This window comes from Zootoca vivipara, chromosome 7 (assembly GCF_963506605.1).
Source record: "Zootoca vivipara chromosome 7, rZooViv1.1, whole genome shotgun sequence".
In the NCBI taxonomy this organism is placed as follows: domain Eukaryota; kingdom Metazoa; phylum Chordata; class Lepidosauria; order Squamata; family Lacertidae; genus Zootoca; species Zootoca vivipara.
In genome coordinates, this window is record NC_083282.1 from 54,381,616 (window position 1) to 54,395,436 (window position 13,821).

At 44.8% G+C, this 13,821-nt stretch overlaps 1 protein-coding gene across 4 annotated transcripts in view; it reads left to right on the plus strand.

Moving 5' to 3' along the window:
• Window positions 1–10,679: 10,679 nt before the first annotated feature.
• Window positions 10,680–13,821, plus strand: part of SOX13 (SRY-box transcription factor 13) — a 56,881-nt gene continuing 53,739 nt past the window's right edge. For all 4 annotated transcript variants that reach the window (XM_035122772.2, XM_060277069.1, XM_060277068.1 and 1 more), the window contains exon 1: window positions 10,680–10,838. The gene's annotated coding sequence lies outside the window, so the exon portion shown is untranslated. The remainder of the gene's footprint in view (window positions 10,839–13,821) is intronic.

Here is a 13,821-nt window from a genome sequence, read left to right on the forward strand (position 1 = left end):
CAAACGCTCACCCATAAATCATATTAGTGGGATTTATTTGCTCCATACATGACGACTAGCCTTTCCTTATCCAGGTGGGAGTACTGTAGTCTTTCAACCACTGCCAATGAATTACATGCAAAACAGATGGCCCTTTCTAATTTGTGTGACATGGGCATGTGATAATATTCCATTTAAATACCATGAGGAGAGGATTAACAAATAATAAGAGGCTTTGAGGGATCGTAGTGATGGAGCATAGCTTTCCAGATTTCAAAGGAGTCTTAGACTATTCAAATACTCTCCTTTGGGAAGCATCCATGCCATTTCTTGAGGAGACAGTGAAGTGGTCTTAAGACAGTTAAAAGATGTGGTAAGGTAAAGGTAAAGGGACCGCTGACCATTAGGTCCAGTCGTGACTGACTCTGGGGTTGCGGCGCTCATCTCGCGTTATTGGCCGAGGGAGCCGACGTACAGCTTCCAGGTCATGTGGCCAGCATGACTAAGCCGCTTCTGGCGAACCAGAGCAGCACACGGAAATGCTGTTTACTTTCCGGCTGTAGCGGTACCTATTTAGCTACTTGCACTTTGATGTGCTTTCGAACTGCTAGGTTGGCAGGAGCTGGGACCAGGCAACGGGAGCTCACCCCGTCACAGGGATTCGAACCGCCGACCTTCTGATCAGCAAGCCCTAGGCTCTGTGGTTTAACCCACAGCGCCACCTGCGTCCCTAAAAGATGTGGTACCGGTACGAATCTCCCATTGTTTAGGGAGTTTAAGATACCTAACAACTGGTTTTCAGATCATTTTTTCCTCGTTTTCCTCTGTGGCTCAATCAATGGCTTTTGTGTTGCTGTATTTCAGTAGCAGAAGGCCTTGTGCACTCACTTTATAGCCCAGAAACTCCATGTAGAGTAGATAGAATATAGATATAGAAATATAGGCCAGCTGCTTTAAGAAGTCTAAGGACCTTGGGCCAGGCTTGCAATGTTGCTGTGAGGATAAAATGGTGGAGGGTGGGGGAGAAACACGAGCTCTACCCTGAGTTCTTTGGAAGATGGGCAGGATAGAGTATTATGGAATGAGTGATAATTATATGCACACAAGAAACGCCCTGGTATTTTGTTTCCCAGCAAACCCTACACTACCCTTCCTTGCAAATCTGCGAAAAGCCCCTTGAGTTTATGAGTGCATCTATGAGCTTGGATGGTCTGGATATTGCTTCTCTGCTGCTGTTGCTGCTGCTGCTGCTGTATCTCTGCCTCCAGGACATGCAAGCTGCCACCATCACTGTCAATACTGGAGGATGTAGGAGAAAGGCTTGGAATGGCTGAAAGGAAAGTGAAAGTGTTCAGTGGTGATGCTCCTGCCTCCCTTCTCTCTTGGCCCCAGCTGTTGCTATAGCGACCAGAACAAAGCCTTTTCTCTTCCCTCCTCTGGGATTGTTAATTGTTTTTGTTCTCCCCTTAGGCCCCCTTTTTAATTGTCCAGTTGTTCCTAGGTGGGTGGGTGCCTCTCCCCACCCCCCATTCTGCTTACTCTAGCTCTCTCCTTTTTATTACATGAAACCAGGATAAATCAATGGAGGCTATTTGTGTTTTAAAGCCTGTAGCATGGTGGAGTAATTAACAGTCTTGTCTCCCACAAAAGGGTTAAAAATAAAAAAAGGTCCGAGGAATGCTTAGGGAAGGAAGACCCTTGAGATAAAGGGCTTTGATGGGCCATCTCATAACAAAGCAATCAGCCGCCTTTGACCTCCTGGGGCTTGTCTCCCACGGGGAAGCCCTGCCCCTTGCGCTGGCATCTCTCAGGCAATCTCCCACACTTGCACTCTCATTGGGGCAGTTCCCCAGAGAGTAAGAAGAGCATTGATCAGAGCTGCGCTGGGCAGCAGCGCATCTGAGGCCCATTGCCTCAAAACGCCGACATTATTTCCTGCGGACGCATATTTTAAAAACCTGTACATTAGTTTCAATTTTTCCTTCTTTGGGCTGGATTTTCTTGTCAGAAGGATGGGCTTCCGATTTGGAAAAAAAAAGTGTTGTTTGCGCACACAATTACATACACATGTCAAAGAAAGAGAAACAGGTCTGAACAAGTGGATGGGGAGTGTAGTGCTAGAACAGATTAATCTATTGCATTGCATTGCATCTCTTTTTTTCTTTTACAAACTTCGTTGGAAATTTGAAAAAAAAAACCACTACAGTATTACCAAATATAAAGTGATGTCTCCCAAGACAAATACATTTATAGATGTTAAGTCTAATCTTAATTCCAAGCAGTTTATGGCAATTTACATGCCATTTCCATCCCCTCTTCCCATTTGAACCTATTATATGGGATTAGAGGCCACAGGCCACATGCTTTGCATGCAGAAGGTCTTGCCTTCAGCTTCTGGCACCTCTAGTTAACTGGCCAGGCAGGTGAGGGCAAAGACCCCTCCCAGAGACCCTGCAGAGGTGCCGCCAGTCAGAGAAGCCATACAGGACCTAAACATCAATGAACCTTGTGGACCTTTATAAACATTATGGCATAAGTCCACTTCACCAGATACATTTTATACAAAGATTATATGACAATATACAGTTGTCTTTAAGATGCCAGAAGATTGTTTCTTGTTAACCTGCTCCCCAGGAAATTATTAGGCTAAATGAACAAATTATCTGATGAAAAGCTTCATTTGTTTCATAGGTGAGCAAGGAGACTTAAACCAAGTCTCCAAAATGCAGCAGTCCAGCAGTCTACACACTATAGCACACTAACTGTCTTTGATCTTGTTGACAAATGCTATTTATTTATCTTTAAGAGTTTTTACCAGCTCTTTGCCATGAGATCCCAGGTTACAATAGACTCTACAATTATAAAAACAAATAAAAATATATAAAAGTATTTCAAATGGAACAGTATGAACTCCATTTTAGTTACTTTTAAGCAGAAATAAAGGAGATCTAAAGCAGGGGTCAGCAAACTTTTTCAGCAGGGGGCCGGTCCGCTGTCCCTCAGACCTTGTGGGGGGCCGGACTATATTTTGAAAAAAAGAAAAGAATGAATGCATTTCTATGCCCCACAAAGAACCCAGAGATTCTACTCATGTGAAAACACCAGGCAGGCCCCACAATGAAGCCAGAGATGCATTTTAAATAAAAGGACACATTCTACTCATGTAAAAACACGCTGATTCCCGGACCGTCCGCGGGCCGGATTTAGAAGGCGATTGAGCCGGATCCGGCCCTCGGGCCTTAGTTTGCCTACCCATGATCTACCCTATTCCCATCCCTAAGACTTGATAAGTCATCCTATCTGAGGTGGAAACACCGAAGAAAATAATTTCACAGCTTTTCTGGGAAGCTTACTGATTTTAGAGCTTCCTCTAAGTTCTTACTCATGTTTACTTTAAACTGACTTTCCTGTTGTAACAGAATGTAGAAATACAAATAGGTGAATGTTAGCTATAGATATGTCATTCCTGACCTTCCCCTATTGAACAGGAAGGTCTCTGATAGGAGAGTCTTAAGCTGCATTCACATTAGCCCACCTGGAGCACTAAACGTAGTTTTTCTAAATCTGGACTCACTTGTACTTGTCCACTACACACCCGTGTGGTGTGGTGGTTAAAGTGTCGGACTAGGACCTGGGAGACCAGGGTTCAAATCCTCACTCAGCCAAGAAGCCATGAATACCACATGCCTGTGACTGCCTCTTTCAGCCTAATCTACCTCACAAGGTTGTTGTGGGAATTAAATGATGAAGGGGAGAAGAACCATGTAAGACATCTTGAGCTCCTTGAAGAAATAGGTGGGATATGAATGCAATGAATGAATGAATTAAAAAAATTGCATACGGTTTATCCTTGTGTTTCCCTCCCTCCACATGTCCCAGGTGAATGAATGACGTGTGGGTGAATGACATCTATATCCAGAGGAAAATCTGAATGTGGATGTCATCCATACTGCATTGCTTTCAGTGAGATGCACATTTGAACACATGCTTCCCCCATGCTGCTGGTTCACCTCCACTGCAAACAGCTGGTTGAGACACTTGGGAGCTGTGCACTGTGGGCAAAGATGGTGGAAAGGACACTGTGTGCTCCTAGGGTGCTTCTGACAATGAGTGTTTCAACATCCCTCTAGAAGCACAGGAGCAGCTCTCACAGCCAGATTCTGAATTGGCTCAGTACTATGAATGTTCTCCAAGAATTCTTGGGGGAACCTCATCTGCTTTAGAAGCTCTTTTGGCTTGTAGTGTTGGTGCATACATGCTGATGGTGCCATGTGCCTTATTGTATTGCCCTGTGAACTGTAGTCTGGCTTCATGTCAAGAATGCTTTGATGGTGTTTCCTGCTCGGCAGGGGGTTGGACTGGATGGCCCTTGTGGTCTCTTCCAACTCTATGATTCTATGATTCACACCTGCTCTGCACCCTCCTTAGCACACCAGTTGAGGCAGAGAGATGCCTGGAAATTCAACTATTCCCATCCCGCTACAAATGCACCTGGGGAAAAGAAAAAGGGTTTTTAGAGATCATATCTATAAAACGTTTGCAAGAAACTACGAAGGTAACTGATTGACCCAAAGTATTTTAATGACTGAATATAGTGTTCAGTGCCAAAATAGGATTATGAGCTGTTTACAAATTATAAAAACTGGTTAAGTGTCATTGTAAAATATGCCATATTTAAAACATGCAACCCAAAAAGTGTTGTGAAAACAGCACAATTAAAACAAGAGATTAAAACAACAGTACACACCCAGTAAATCTGTTTGGTCAGATGCTCTGGATACAAATTGCACAACAATCAATGAGTTTCCTCAAGAGTAACAAGTTAACATTAAATAACTTCTCGGCATGTACCTACGAAGCACTTGTTCCTGTAGTTTCACACCAATCTAAAATTTGGTGGAGAGTAAAAAGCTGTATTTTTAAAATGTTCACATGTTCACAAAGCATCCAGGTCAGTCTGAAGTCTGAGTGTCTATGCACTGATTCTTGTTTTTTGTTCCAAGCCAGAAAATAACTTATGGGGCAAACAACACTCAGTTCATAATATGAGTATTATGAGCTGGATAAATCTGTGATCTGAGGCAGGGAATTATAAACTCCAGAAACAAATCAGATATGAACCGGTTCCATGGATGTGCCCTTATCTTGGCTCCTTGATGAAAAGACATTGGGTCCCATTCTATCTCATTTCTTACTAAAGAAATGGCATTTCCAGCTTCTAAGGATATTTTCATTTTTAGAAGATAAGGAAGGTACACACCTGTTCATTATTCCCTTCCCCAAGTCACAGTATAGAAAAAAAGGAACCTGTGTAGATCAGACTTGTATTTTCTAGTTTAAAATTGTAGCAATGCAGTCTAACATATAGCACTAAGAAAAGATGCCTGTTATTCACAGGCCTGAAATTTCAGTACCAAATTGAAAGCTGCCGTTCAGATGGCATGACCGTGACATTGATGGGGGGGGGGAATCGCTCAGTGCCTGCATCTCTATGGTGCAAACCCTAATGGCAAAACAAACTGCTTTGGAAATGGGACTCTTTGGGATAACTAGCCTGTCAAGGTTATTGTCCTCTCCTTCCAGATTGAAGCAGGGGAGCTGAGAGGGTAACAATTTTGAAAAGTGAAGGGACAGCTCTTGCCGCTTTCACCCAACCAGAAAGAGGACCAACACAGTAATGACTTGTCCCACATTCAGTGAATGTGATAACAGGTTCTTCCAGACAGGGGCTTACTATTCTAAATGGATATCACAAATGGGTTATTGGCAACAGGATATAGTTGTTGAACTTACTTGATTTTCCTAGGGGGGGAAAGTAAATTTGGATTAAATAGAGTAAAATACAGGTTGGCATTTTGATGAAAACAATGTGTGGACACTGCACAAAACTTGCTAGCATTAGATGTTGGTAGACTTTCTCATTTGAGACACCTTAAAAAGGAAACTGTTAAATCTGTGCTACCAAAAAGCATTCATTTGCTATCCCCTGCTCCCAAAGTGCCATGGCCAAGTGTCAGGAAGCAGTTCATCTTAAACAGCTTTAGCCTTGGCATCTCTGCTGAGTTTTAAAGCAAAATGCCTGTTGTTGTTTATAAAAAAAAGACCTATTTACTATCTGTATTTCCTTGGAGGACCTCCAGATTCATTTAATGCACCATGACAAAACTAAATAAATAGGGTATGGGTCTAAACTAAATACACGTCGGTAGGCTGTGGTGCCCTAAATTGCTTGCAAAAATGAAGAAATAATTCCCACAGATGGTTTCTAGGATTTATTTTGGTCTATCGTAGCAGAAAACCAGAATATTTTTTGCCATTTTTAAAGAACTGGCTTATTGTTTCATACAGGTTTCCCCAGGCAATAGCTTGTTGCATCAAGCGCATGGTGCACTGAGGAAATCCATACTTTCTACACTGATCTGAAGTGCACTGGGGTCTAAATCAAGATGACAAGGTGTGAACTGAAAGGAACAGGAGTGCTAAAGTGAGCTGATACCTGGAGAGCTAACCATGCATACAATGGAAGTGTTTGCTTAAACACTGGAGCATGAATTTTAAACAAATGAGAGGCACTTGCCTTTTGTAACACACCGTTCATATAACCCCACCCAATTCCAAGAAAAGCTATTTTGTTAATGAATTCCAGTTTTGCAGTCTCTCACTAAAACTGTTCCTATGGTATGTACAGTAGTGGCCTTAAGGTCAGGCAGCCATCCTTGCCCCAAATATTGTAATGCTCTAATTTCTACATGTTATGTTTTCTTTTGTTAAGGGCAGTTTGTGTTCAGCTGATGTAAAAAGAGAGAACAAAATGAAAAGTCATAAACCATTCCATTCCACTTTATTTACTCAGATATAAGCCCACTGAGTCACATTTACACATGTCTAGTGGCAGCTGCTCCCCAGTGACATGGCACGCGTTTTGGGGGTGTGGAGTGGGACATGTTTTGGGGGCGCCGTGCACAGTGCCGTGCGCGTTTGGGGGTGGGGCACGCCGTGCACAGTGACGTGGTGCGTGTTTTGGGGCAGGGCGCGCCGTGTGCAGTGGGGGAGCGCGTGCTTTGGGGCGGGGCATGCCACACGTTTTGGGGGCGGGGCGGGCAGTGGCGATGGCGCCCCTGGGATCGCGTCGCTCGGGGCGCACTGCCCCCACCGCCCCTATCTTCCTACACCCCTGCACATGTCTAAATACATACTACTCCAAATTCTGTACGGTCTACATCTGGATTGGAGTTGCTTTAATATTTTAATCGTGTCCTTGCTGTCTTGGGCTCCTTTCGAAGGAAGAGGGGGAAATATAAATATAAACAAGGTACATTCATATTGTTGCAGGCCACCGCAATCTCTGAGTGGTGTGAGATTCCATGGGTTCATCTAGGATTTGTGTTTCCTTTTGGGAATGAGGTAGAGCAGAGAATGTGGCAAATTTATGATACCGGTATCTGGTTTATTTGCACATACTGTATAGAATCACACGTTCATAGAATTGTAGAGTTGGAAGGGACCCTGAGGATCATCTAGTCCAATCCCTTGCAACTCAGGAATATGCAGCTGAATCGATCCCGCAACCTTGGTGTTATCGGAACCACACTCTAACCATCCTGAGTCTACGATGGAGGGGTTCACAGCATTAGCACCCTAAAAAAGGTTTTGTTTCTTCCATAGTCACAGCCTTGGAGCCAAATGGAAATCATTCATTTTGCTCTGACCCTCTTTCCAGTTTGTTGCCTTTTCCAACCTGCAACCTTTTCTCCCTTAGGTGACATTGCAGCCATCTCTCAACTCTACTTCAAACTCTGGCTTTGTCTTCTAACTGACTCTAAATTGAAGGAGAGGCCCTAGGAAGTCTGGCACAGAGCCCCCTCTCCTTGGCTTTTTTCATGGCTCATCTCCCAGGTAATTTTACCTGTACTTCATCAGGATAGCCAGCCTGGCTTATATTTTGATCCCCGCTGGATCCAGGGGTTCAGGAGGCTTGATGAAATTCTAGTACTTACTGGATCCAGGAATTTAGGGGAATCTGGCACCCTTGAACTCCTAACAATTATATGCTTGGGAAAATCATAAAATCATATGAAGTTCCAACTTATTATTGGGGTTTCAAGAACCACAGTCACATTGATATTTACAGTAAATGACGGTTCTCACCATACACTGGTACCTTAAGTTACAAACACCTCAGGTTACAAACTTCACTAACCTGGAAGAGTTACCTCGAGTTGAGAACTTTGTCCCAGGATGAGAATGGAAATTGTGTTCTGCCCACGCAGCGGCAGCAAGAGGCCCATTAGCAAAAGCACGCCTCTAGTTAAGAACAGTTTCAGGTTAAGAACAGACCTCTGGAACAAATTAAGTGTGTAACTAGAGGTGCCACTGTATTTACTTTCAGCTGATTTTTATGGCGCTTCCAGTAACAATACTTTGGGTTGCTGTCTTAATTTTAAAATATTAAAACTGTGTGAGCTCCTACAGTTTGGCCAAAAAGATCCCCAACTTTGTGTTTAGAGACTGAGGCCCCTCTAACCACAAAAGTTGCACAAGAGGACATCCTGGCCCAACTTGCGTTGCAGCTCCAGTTCTATAGAAGGAAGGGGCCCGCAGCTGCTTAGCACGAGGAAGAACTCAGTATAATTTGAAATTTTGCATCCTCCCTTTCACCACTGCTGGGTCTCCTGCATGAACAGATTTCTTTTATCCAATTTGTCCAAGAAGGTAAAAACTCTCTAGACCCTAATTCAAAACCACACATATTAATACTCCTCTGCATTTGTAAAAATCCCTATCTTTTAGTGTGGCAGCACCCAAACTTTGAAGCTCCGTCTATCGACATCAGGCAGATGCTTTCACTGTACTCTTTTCACCAACTGCTACAAACATTTCTGTTCAGGCAAGCCTATCCAGATATATAGAACAATGACTGGTGTTCTAATCTGATCAGTGTAGGAGGCACATTTGCAACCTGCAGCATTCGCAACCCGCAGCGCCGCATCTGTACACGCGCGGGTTGCGATTTGGCACTTCTGCGCATGCGCAAAGAACGATTTAGCACTTATGCGCATGTGCAAGCGCCGAAACCCGGAAGTAACCCGTTCCAGAACTTCTGGGTTCGGCATGGTGCGCCACCCGAAAACACGCAACCCGAAGTGGCCATAACCCGAGGTATGACTGTAGTTGTTTCCAACTCTTTTTCTTTATAATTTAATAGTTTTGTTCTTTTATTTTGTTCCCCCCCAATTATTTCATTTGTATCCTACCTTTTTCTCCAAGGAGCTCAAGTTTCTCCTGATCTTCATTTTATCTGCACAACAACCCTGTAAGGTAGGTTAGGCTGAGACAGGCAGTGACTGGCTCACGGTCACCCAGTGTGTTTCATGGCTTAGTGGAGATTTGAACCCTTGTGATTTTATATTGTGAACTGTCCTGAGATATGTGGATGAAGGGCAGTATACAAATTTATATACAGTATACAAATACAAATTTAATAAATAAATAAATAATAAACCCTGCTCTCCTAGGTCCTAGTCTGACACTTAACCACTACATGCTGGATCGAGCACTCTATAAATGTTATGAAATCAATCAATCAATCAATCAATCAAATTATATGGGAATCCAAGAGATCCATTTCTGAAACCTTTGCTCTTACATGGAAGCAGTTACACACTGGCAGCAAAAGTTCTGTTTCTTTTGAGTGACACTAATAGCTTTGTGACACATAAAGTGGCTCTTTATGCACTGGCTGCAAAAAAGATTAGAATGAATTAGATAATATTGCCATAAATTGTTTTGGAGATTTGGAGGTTTAATCTGAAGCTGAGCTGGCTTGGAGCTTGATGCTAATTCTGTTTTTCCTTCCCGCCTATCGCTGATGTCCGATATACATGACGGAAGGATGTTCTGTACTATGTATCAATACTACATCAATATGCACACCGCTTGATTGTAAAAAAAACAGACACCTCACAGCGGTTTGCAAAAAGATAATAACAGCAAAATCAGGAAAAATTCACAACTGTTCTTTAAAACATTGCTGTTGACAATCTCTCTGTCTCAGGAGACAATGGAGGGGTGCGTACGCCTTTGGGGGGTGAAGTCCAACCATTGGAGGGTTACAGCGCCTGCTGTGGCATAAAATACTAAAACAGATTAAGATGACCGCAACTTTCTAAGCAGTGAAATTGAATGGCTAGTTGGTTAGAGTGCCGTGCTGATAATGCCAAGGTTGCAGGTTCGATCCTCGTATGGGACAGTTTCATATTCCTGCATTGCAGGGGGGGTTGAGCTACTCTACAATTCTATAATAAACATACTGAATTGAAGTATAGAAATGAACGAACGAAGTGGAATAAATAAAAAAAGTGAAGAACGAACAAAGAAATAAAAATCGGGCAACAGCGTGAAAGTTCGCGCAAAAGGGTGGCCAAGGAGAGAGAAACGCAACTGGCGCACCGCCAGCCCAGGAAGGCCTGCTCGGCGCAGCAAAGAAAGGCTGGTTGGGACAGAGGAGGAAGAGGACGAAAGCAGCAGCATCCTATCTCCCCACGAGGCTGGCGGGCGGGGGCTGCCGGAGAGGATGTTCATTGGAAAGTGCACGGATGGGTGGCCGGAGGAGCGTCCTGCCCACTTCCCCTCCTCTTCCTCCCCTCCCCGCGGAGCCTGCGACGCCCGCCGCGTGCGATCGGACAGCCCCGGCCGCCTCTTGTATACAACGGGGAGGGAAGAGGGAGGGAGCGAGGGACGGGTCCGGCCTGCCCCTGGGGCGGGGCGGCGTTTGCAAGACAACAGCCCGAGCCCGACACAAGGAACCGCTCGCTGCTGCTGGAGGGAGCCGCGCGGAGTCGCCAGCGCCAAGCAGCTTAGTAAGTGCCGCCGGCCGGGTCTTGGGGAAGCCCAGCCGCGCTCGCTCGCCGCCTCACCCCACTCCACTCCCGCCGCCTCACCCCACCCTCCCCACGCCGCTTGCAACCCCCAGGGGATGACATTTCTCTCCGATCCGAGGCTGGTGGGCGATGGAAGCCTCTGGAGATTTCCCCCTACCCCCCAAATGGATTGGAAGGTTTTGCGGGCGCCTCTGGGAACTTGTAGCTGGTTGGGGTGTTTGGAGAGAGAGAGCGCGAGCGCAGCGCAAAGGCGCGCGCCGCTTTGGTTCTTTCTCGCGCGGAATTGTAGCTAATCCACCGATTAATAAAAAATCCTTCCGTCTAAGAAATGGGAACTTCATTCATCTTGGAGGGGAGCATCCTGGTTGGCCCTTTCTTTCTTTTCTTTTTTGCGAGGGAGGGCATGTGGTGTTTTTTGTTTGTTTTGTTTTTAAAAAAGAAATATTATTTCTTTTAAAGCTCCTTCCAGTCCCTGTTTGCAAACTCTTATAAAGGGTGCTCTGTGCGCTGGCCACTCACCTGGCGCGCGCGGGTATGTTTGTGTACGCGTGTATTGAAATCGACGGGACAACTCCAGCGCAGGGAATCAATGAATCACTTTCTTCCAGTCCATAAATGCACTTACCCAGGAATGCCCCATGGGAACCAAACGGCGCTGCAAAGGGGGCGGGTGAATCTCTCCTTACAGTCGTCAAGACATCTCGTTTGATAGTAATTCCATGGATTTTAGCGGAGCGACTGTGCGGCTACTCTGGAGTAAGTCGCGTATTCAAGATTTCCATCCCCAGAAATAAAAGTGCTTTCAAAATCATATTTGCAGCGAGTCCCCTGCTTTCCTAACATGCTCCAGAAGGGAAGGGGTTAAAGTATCATTTGCGCCCGCGCACCCCCCCCCCCCAAGAAATAAAACCAGACCATCAGGTTTTCTGCACCGTCTCCCATGGTTTTCTGTTCAGTGTGGCTTTCTCTGTTCGCGGACAGGGACCCTATAAGATTTTGCTTCTCGCCATATATGCATTTAGGTAGAGCTAACTTAATCATATAGGTCAGGGCTGGAGGATCGTTTCAATCAGAATAAGAGCTACTTTCTCCTCTTCCCATTTCCTGCCTGCTTTCTATCTCTCCCTCTCTCCCCCTCTCATCTCCTGGCCAAAACAAAACAGCATATTTATAACTGACTAGGGGCACTGTCTCGCCAGCCAGTCTGTGGGGTTCTGTAACACAATGATTTCATAGTCAATGGGTGATAGGCAGGGTGATGCTCTTACAGTTGTAGGCACCAGCAGAGGTCACCAAGCATGTTATAAAATAAGCAGCCAGACACCATCCAGCTAAAAGGTTAATTCTCACTTACCAAGAGGAGCTCGCAGGACTATAACCTTAACCTGAATTTTCCTCCCTAGTTGATTTGTTTTGTTTGCTTTCTTAAGCAATGTGTTGTTTTATGTAGATCACACTCAAGTTCCTTTATCATAGAATCATGGAATTGTAGAGTTGGAATGGTCATTTGTAGCATGTTCATAATTGTTGATTGCTTATAAATAACATGCGGGAAAGAGTCTCCCCCTGCCCACATTTTGGAGATAGCACAGCCTGTTTCTGGATCTCATCTTTTACTGCCCTTTGTGTAGCACTGTTATTCTGCATGATAGGACACTTCTGTGGTGTTGGGGTAGGCAATGCTTTAACAACAACAACAACAACTCATATTCTAATTGTTTTTCTATTATGACCACAGTATTTTGTCTCTAATTTGAGTATATGGAAGGGGAATGCAGTGACCGGTGTGTGTGTGTGTGTGTGTGCATTATGTAACCTATCTGACAAACCTGATGGCTGCCTGAGGTGCATTTAAAGGGGAGGGTGGAGAGGGCCTTTGCATGTGCATGGCACAGAAACCAAGATAATTCAGTTGCTTTCAGCCCCTGCTTCAAGTGCAGAGGGAAGACAGTCACTCAGCATTTAGCATTAGCTTCAAAACAAGTGAAGAACATTTAAGCCTAAATGTTCGCTGCACTTAACTTTGGTTCAACGTGGCCTAATCTTCCCTCCTTTTTCTCCCTTGAAAATCACATCCATAGGACTGGCTCTGTGAAGGCAATTAGAGGATTGATAATCTGATCCAATAAAGAATGGGTGCAGATCTAGTGTAGGGGTAGGAAATTTGTGGTCCTCTATTCTCACTAACCTTGACAATTGGGCGTTATATTTGCACCTGCTTGTAGCTCATGTGAATTGTTTGTGAAATGAATAAGCAGATAATGTGTAAGATGGAGTGCAAAGATGTGTGTGTAGAAGGGGAACCTGTGGTCCTTCAGATGTTTGTGGGCTACAGTTTCCATCATCCCTGGCCATTGACCGCTTTGGCTGTGTCTGATGTGAGCTAGGTTCCAACACAATGAAGGACCACAAGTGACCTCTCTCTGGTGTAGGTTGGTGTCCTGACCCTGCTTTTTGTCTCCCCCTGTAATGCATAAGTACAAGAGGAAAACTTTGGTGCAGCATCGCTACTGGTGGCTGAGAAAAGAAGCTACTTCTTTCTGCAGCACATCGTTACAACCATGGAACTCGTTCCCACAAGTGGCAGTGATGGCCACTAGCCTTTGAAAGAGCATCAGAAAAATTCAAGGAGGAGAAGGCTATTGACTGCTAACTGTGATAGCTCTGCCCTGCCACCGCAGTTGGAGGCAGCAATGCTTCTGAATACTAGTTGCTGGAAACCACAGGAAGGGAGAGTGGTCTTGCGCTCAATTCCTGCTTGCAAGTTTCCCACAGGCATCTGGTTGGCCACTATGAGAACAGGATGTTGGACTAGATGGGCCACTGGCTTGATCCAGCAAGCTCATCTTATGTCCTCTTGCGCTGTGCTTAAGGCAGGTCTGGACTCTGGCAGTGAGGCCTTGCATGTGCTGGAGTTTAGACTCTTTCAACTCCAGCTCCTTTTTGCTGCTGTATCCAGGAA